This window comes from Megalops cyprinoides, chromosome 21 (assembly GCF_013368585.1).
Source record: "Megalops cyprinoides isolate fMegCyp1 chromosome 21, fMegCyp1.pri, whole genome shotgun sequence".
NCBI classification, from domain to species: domain Eukaryota; kingdom Metazoa; phylum Chordata; class Actinopteri; order Elopiformes; family Megalopidae; genus Megalops; species Megalops cyprinoides.
Genome location: NC_050603.1, coordinates 22,719,890 through 22,727,862, shown reverse-complemented (window position 1 = coordinate 22,727,862; position 7,973 = coordinate 22,719,890).

Genomic DNA, 7,973 nt, shown 5'->3' with positions numbered 1-7,973 from the left:
TTAGAGTTATTAAGCCAGTATGAAAAGGCACAGCTAACAGAACCAGTTCCTCCATTGCACCAAAATATTCATCAGATATGGAGTCAAATGCCAGTGACAAATACCAGTGCTCCTGTAAGATTGGAAGTTGTAGTACATAGAGCATAAAATACAATTGTTTCATTTTCCCTGCTGTTTGATGTTATTTCCGCATAGAACCCCTGTAATGTGAGAATGTTGGATGTGTGGCCTTCCAGAGATTCCCCTGCCAGGTTGTTTCTGAAGCCATCAGTGTTAGGCATGCCACACCTGGGTGCCACTTCAGTCATCACAGAAAAAGAATGTGAGGACAGACAGAGATACATTCATGAGCAGGGCTCATGGCTGTGTAGGGCGGCCAAATTACACACTGCCACAAGTGTGGTAGTTGGTTGCGTGTCAGTGATTATTGGTACTGATGTGATTAGTGGTGATCAATGTGATTGAACTTGAGCTTGAAAAAAATTGCATATATGAAGACTTTGCTAGGCTGGGGTAATGTGAATGTGCACTGGGTGGTAGATAGATGTCTAGATGAATGTCTAGTGATTTGGGTGATTTGTGTTGTACACTGCAAATAAAAGAACACATTCAAATGTCATATAATTATTCAATATATATTTGTAAAAAAATAAATACAAGAACCCACCGGTATAAAATGAAGAAATTGAGAAGAGAGTCGATGAATTTGGTTAGGCCCTTTTAATTAAATTATACATTGTTTAATCACATTTTGCAACAATGGGAATGAATGAAAAAGTATCCTTTTCTTTTAATTTAATTTGATGAGCCTGTTTTTCCTCCAAAGAGTACTGTCTAGGATAGCTAAATCTAAGAAACATTCCTGAACTCCTATGTAGTATAAAATAGTCTATATAAGTCAGCAAGTCCAAGTTACCTGTCCAAGCCATGATGCTGAATGAACTAATCCCATACAACTGTGTTTGGCTTGGTACGTGCTAAAGAAATGGCCCACAGCCAGACAGCATAATCCACTTTGCTACACACAAGGTCAGTGTGGACAAGCTGCCTTGTTTCCTTTAATGTTTATACAAATCTGAAAAGTATGGTTCATGCCAGAGAGAAAGTGAGGGGATGGGATGAATTGTAGGGTAAAGATGTACGGCTTCTCAACGAAGTGCTCAACTCAAATGCATGATGCTAAATGGATTTAGTGCTTCAGAAAGGTGTTAGGCCTTTCTGTTCCCTAGAGACCTAGATGAAGCCTGTGATGTGTGATTTGCTCACCTGTGCAGTGTGCAGGCATTGTCCCCATTTGTCCTTGCTCTGTGATAGCTCTGCCTTGTCCCTTGCCTTAGAAGTATGACTCACAAGCTCTACAGATGTGCGGTCCTGAACTGATTTTGAATGCAGCATCCTCTGCAGCCTGGGGTGGAACCCCAGTTGGCACACTGTTGCTGTGTCTTACTGTAGCCAGTTGGTTACCCTGGAAGGATAGTTTTTAGATGGATTTCAGAAGAACTGCCTGCTCACTGTTTTAAGGTGAAGGTCAGGGAGCAATCCTAATGAAATTAATTAGGAGAGGTAGTGCTTTACAGGTTGCTATTTTTTGTAAAAGTGTACAATCTTCAATAGTGACAGGAGAGTGATTTCATTCTCTTGTGATTAAGAAGAGGATGAAACAGAAAAGCTGGGCAAAATATCAGCTTTGTTTCTGTCATCTTGCACCAGATCATGTGAAAAAGTGATTCTTCCTGGGCATTTGATTTTATTCAGTGTATTTAATAATGTTCTAGAAAAAAATTGTGCCTTAATTTATATATTTGGCTAAATTGTTTCAGGTACACCAAAGCTTTTAAATTATTCTCTTTTGATAAATTCAAGAGACAAGGCATGACTCTAGAAAAAAAAGGTATGTTCAATAGCCACTTGAATGAAATTCCCATTCTGTCCTTCAGGCAGAATCTAAATCCTAATCCTAATCCCAATGTTTGAACAGACATGACTCCCAGGGGCAAGCAGATGACTGGTTTACACATGCCTTTCACTGACGGGTTTAGACAAACAGGACGTTTTATTTGGTGTCAGCGTCATTATTTAAATGCAGAATTGTGAATATTTGAGATGGCTCTCACTTCTCCAATATCAAACATTTAATTATCTGACAGAGGGAATACCATTTCCACAGACTGGGGTTAACTCGTGTAATATACTGTAGGGTGGAAACCAAAGTTCATCTTACCTGTCGAAATAGCTTGTTCATGAGGTTGTTCTTCCATCTGAGGTGTTACATTTCATTATTTCAAGATGGTTTTAAGTTCCTTTTCATTTGATCCACAAGTAACAATTACTGGTATTTGTTATCAGCCTGTTTGGATTCATCATTACTGTAGAGTATGTATTTCTTTAATTAGATTATGAATATAAGTAATCTATTTTAAAAAAATACAAACTCATGTAAGTTTTGAAACATCAAATTGCATTCTTGTGGTTCTAGATTATGGAACAGTCAGTTGGATAATGATTTGTATATAGAATTGTCAGACTGTCTGTAGAAATAATACAAAACAGAAACTACTGAACATGGCATTTATTTCTCAGTTTTTCCATATGTTGTATTGTTTTACTTGTTGGCAATTCAGTAAGAAAAGACTCAAAATGCTTTATGAATGAATACTAAAAGGCTGTAATTTTTGTCCGCTGCAGAGCAGGTCTGTCTGGTCCTGAATCTAAAGCAAGTGATACATAGCTATGGGTTCCCTGTGAGCTAATACAGGGAGCAGCAGTTGGCTGTGCACCCCAGTGATCTGTGGTCACCCCAGACAGCATGAAATTTAACTACTGGCATCCTGACTCTCTGGTAACATTTCCGATAGCTTCTCAGTTCCCTAGGCTAGAAATTGTTCTTTGCTAAAGGCCTCTCTGACACAATGACACATAATTACAAACAGAATCCAATCCAATGAACATCCGGGGTCTCACTGCATGGTGATAAATGCCTTGTTTTATTACTGGTCTCTGATTGGTCAACCAGCGTTGCATGAGTTTGACTTTTGGCCTCGCTGCGTCTGTTTATCTGGGCTGGTCCAGGAAGAAACATATCTGCCATTGTTATATTCTTGGCAGTGACTCAGATAATTGCAAACAAAGTGACACCTGCATGAAAGCTACTGCAGTTATGTTAAAGTGAACATAGCTGAAAGCTGCCAGTGGGGATATCAGTCTTTGTGGGGATTGATATTTGCACAGTTGTATGTTCTTTAAGAAGTGAATATACGTGATGATATCTCTTCTTGCAGATGTGATTATGTGCATTGGAGGTACATCAAATCTTGTGCTGTAAATGCCTCTGTTTCAACATGTCCATATTAACTGATGGAATAAGCATGCATTGAAGCTATGCATAAGGCATTGACACCAAAGCTAATTACATACTCATTTATCCACATCACTTATTCTTAGTCCGTGTGCCAATGTGAAAAACATGCATTTACTGTACCTATTTAGAGCATATGTGTGGCATAATGGCCATCCTCTCTTTCAAATTATTTGCAATTACTTTCTAAACAATATTGGAATGTAGGACAAAGGTTTGTGTATTAATGCAAAAATACTATGAAACACAATTTGGTATTGACCATATTGTCTATCCAGTCCTTACTTGAAAGACAACATTTTTTTTCATACATAGGCCCCGCTGACAAGCATAGGCTACAATCAAAGTCAAAGCAACCAGTGCCAACTCACTTGCCTTCATATATTAGAGATTGGTCTAAAAAAGATTAACACTGCCTTCAATATGCATTCATACTCATGATTAAATAAGAACAAAAACATTCTATTAAAATGCAGACCTACGTGCTAGCCAAGCATGTAGTCTGAGGGACAATCTGAGACCGAAACTTCCAGCCGACCTACCTGGTCGTGGGTTACTTCAGTGTCACCCAAAGTAAGCATAAGGATAATTACGTTAAGTAGGGCCTAAGAGTAATTGCTCAGCCGCTTGACACTAGAATGGGAAACATCCCGTTCCTGAGAGAGATGAAAAGGGTAATCATGCGACATGCTTCAAATTCTTTAGCGGGGGATGACGTGCACCGCTCACATTTTCATCTGTGCTCCTCTGAACAGCTGTCGAACGGCATGGAGCGATAAACGAAAGCAAAATGTGCTTCAGTTCACCACAAAATAGTAATTACGATTGAATTGAATAGCATTTAATATATGATTTTAGAATTTATTTCAAAACGCGTCGACCTGTGTATGTAAGCAGGCTAAATAAAAACAGCGAAATGTCTATCAGCCAATATAAAAAGTCAGATTAACAGTGGGCTGTCAAAATCTTTGGTAGAAATTGAATATCTGATGACGGTGAAATGACTGGAAAATTATTCAGCAATTCTGAGTTTTTGTTTTCCTCATACGCAGACACACACGTTACAAATACAGTGCGGCCTCATAATGGGGGAACACATGATGTGTGTTCTGATGGTCGCATGATTTAAAGAAGAATCCGTGAGGACCACTGTGTATCCTTAACTTTGCGCAATTTTGCGTGTTTTTCTGTTGAGTACAAATAACATATTTAGGCCTACGTGTTTTCCTGCTTCGGTATGTAAACGTGTATTTTTGTAATCTCATGAACATGAAATGTTAAAAACTTGAAAAAATCAGCTTGCCCAAAGAAGGTTTAACCTAATGCATTGCATTATTTGCTTATCAGACGGTCTTATCTGGGAAACGTATGTACATAGCATGTATTTATTAATAGGGCTGGTTACCTGCTGAAGCAATTCAGGGTGAATACCTTGATCAAAGGTCGCCTAGTAGTCTTGCAACTGGTGAGCTGAACCTTACAGTGAACATGAACAGTCCATGATCATTCAGTCCCCGCTAAGGTTTTACTGTTCTGACGGAAAACATTCTGGTCCTTCTGACTTGCCAGACATAAATTCTGCTTGGCATAGAGTCGTAGAGCGTCATTTATTTATAAATGAGTCCTAAATGCTTTTCTTAATCCCCATTTGCATGCTGTCGCTGCAAGCAATTGACCTCATGGGGTGTGCATTATGTGCCCGGAGCTCTTTAATTAAGTTAATATACACAACAGTGTCGTCTTACATGTTTGAAAATGTGACACAATGGAGCATTTTCAGGCTTGGGGAGGCAGGGGGCTAATTAAATCATGCTGTTCTAATGGAGATCCCATGATCCATTGAGGGTTGCCTTTGAAAGACTTCCACGCAATTTGTACCAGTTGCATAAATTGAACATGAACAATTGGGATGCTTTTTTGGATGAGCGGTTTACACTGTGGTGTATTTGGCAATCTCCCTGTAACGTTAGCAACCTAGAAATGATTACGAACAACCTTTTTTTTTTCAGATGTATTACCTCGTTCCGTGGTAACAGAGCATGACCTGTTTGTGGCTGCCATGAGTACCAGAGATAGCATTGTAGGCCTACATTTGCAAATTGTTTTGCATTAAAGTCTGTTGCATTAAAGTCAGTTTAAAGTACAGTAAGAGTCTCTACATAAATGGATGGAAAATGGATGAATTTTCAAAATGTGCACTGGACAGTGTTGGACAGTGATCTAACTGTATAATCTGAGTGTCAGGCTCAAAACCCAACTGCTAAACTGATATGAAAAATACACGACTTCTTTTGAGCTGTTTCGGTGGAAATCCGGTCGTAGAAAAGTGACTGTATGCTGCCTCGAATGAGTGCCGTGTCAGCAAATGGGAAATTGCGCGTTCATGGATTAAAAAAAAAATTCACCCGAAACAGACAGGAAAACAGTGTTTATAATTGGAATAGTGGCTCTTACGAGCACGCAAATTGTTGAAATGCGTATGGTGATCCCTAGAGGGGTGAAAACGTCTTTTAATTCACTTTACCACAATTCGCGGTTTTTCTCTCCATACAAAACATACTTTGGAAACATTTACTCTTTTATGCCACATGTCGCGCACATATCAGCGTGCTAGAGTACCCCTAAAGCTGTTGTCCGTTGCTGACATTCCAGGGAGGAGGCTGCAATTGCCACGTCCTCATTCTGTGTCGCACTGAACGCAGCGCGACTGCCCTCCCAGCTTGCTCAACTTGAAGTCGTTTTTCCCCTCCCTGGTTCCCGTCGTGCCAGGCGTGCCAGGCACCCTTTCAGCCCGCCGCCTGGCAAACACCTGCGATACGTGATACACTTCCAAACCTCTTCTCTTTTCCTTTTTTTTGGTCTCCGCCTGATTCCGTATCAGCCAAGGTGCCGCTTTTTAGAAAATGCGATGGTCCCGTTTGAATAAAAAGATCTCATTACGTCGTTCCCCCGATAACTGCAGAGCTCTTGAGTTTCAGATAAGCATCTTCAATTCAAGTACTAAATGCACTCCGGCATCATTCTCTGTACTATTGTGTATTTGTGTTACTGAGTGAACAAAGCGCCTCAATGTAAGTGGTTTTAAGCAGCTGTTAGCATTGTGAAGGCAGATTGTTTTATTAACCAAGGGGAAATAATAAGCTACATGGACAGCCGTTGAAGTATTTACGAGATTCATTCGAAATGCGAAAAGTTGAAGAGCTTAGGCATTGGAGTGGTCAGAAAGGAATAGAATTAAAAACCTTCCCCACGGAGTAGGTCTCAATGTGTGGAGTTCGTGTTTAATCTTCAGTTAGTTTTGGACAGATCCAACTCAGTGCCCGTGAGAATGACTTTTGTTTCATAAATTTCACCATATTTTATGCACGCAAAATGTACAGAATCCTAAGCACTACCTTCAGTCAGCAGTGGAAGTTTTGACTGAATTACAGTCAGTACTGTGGGTTTTTCTACATTGGTCTCTCCAATCAATTCCATTCTCTGGGGTCAGCATTCAGACAGGTTGTGGAGGTGCCTCTCATTAATCACAAAATTAAGATGTGGGATGGGATTTTAAGACTTCCTAATTAAGTGACTAACCTATCATTAAATAGTTACATCCTGGAAACATCCGGGACTGGCTTTGCAAAGGGTGTGCACAAAGTTCCACATCATCGAGTCTGACGAGTAAAACCACGTAATTTTTAGCAATGTGTACAGTACCACCTAGTGGACACAATTTTTAATGCGACAAACTAAGCGTAATCTTTGATGTCAGCTTTATGTGCTGTAGAATGAACTGGTTTCACTATAAAGTGTGAGATAAACATGTTTGTATTGCCCACGATGCGTAATAATGATTTCTTCATTCACAGTAATGATTCGGAGTGGATTTTGACCGCGAGACGAGTGATGCTGGTCAAACTAATTTGCCGTGGAATCCGTCAGCCCCATTTTTGCTGCAGCTTCATTCACTGAGCAGCACATTTAAAGTACTGTCGTCGCAGTGTCTTTGGTAAGTGTGAAATCTCTGTTATTCAAATTACTGGCGCTATAAATGGGCAAATTTGTTTTGTAGTTCCATATGGGTGTTGGGAATAGCAAATTAGCATGAGATATATCCCATAAGTAATCTTGCAAGAGAGACAATACATTGCTTACTTGAAATGCGCATTATACATCAATAACATGCACCTTGGAAAAACTGGCCAAGTTTTAAAATGATATATATCACGTGTTTGGGGTTATGTGACTACACTAGTACAAGTGCATTGGGAATAATTCAGCATAATGGCTTGAACTATAGCTGAGCTGGAGCTGTAAATTGTATACAGCACAACAGATTATTGTGGCAAGCTGGGGTTCCATAACATAGAAGAAAGAGGCACATTTAAATGCTTGCTACTGTTCTCTGTTCTATTTTTCAAAACAGCACACAGACAACCACTTACCATACAGCCAAGGAAGGGGAAAGGGGAAGGGAAGTCAGTAAACAGCAACACAAACCACTTAATGGTGGCACCCTACCAAACCCAAACAAACATGGACAATGAAAGCAAAGGACTTAACTAAGATAACCAATACAAACGATAATTAAATAAACACATAACTAAACAGTTATTCAGCAACAAAACTGCAA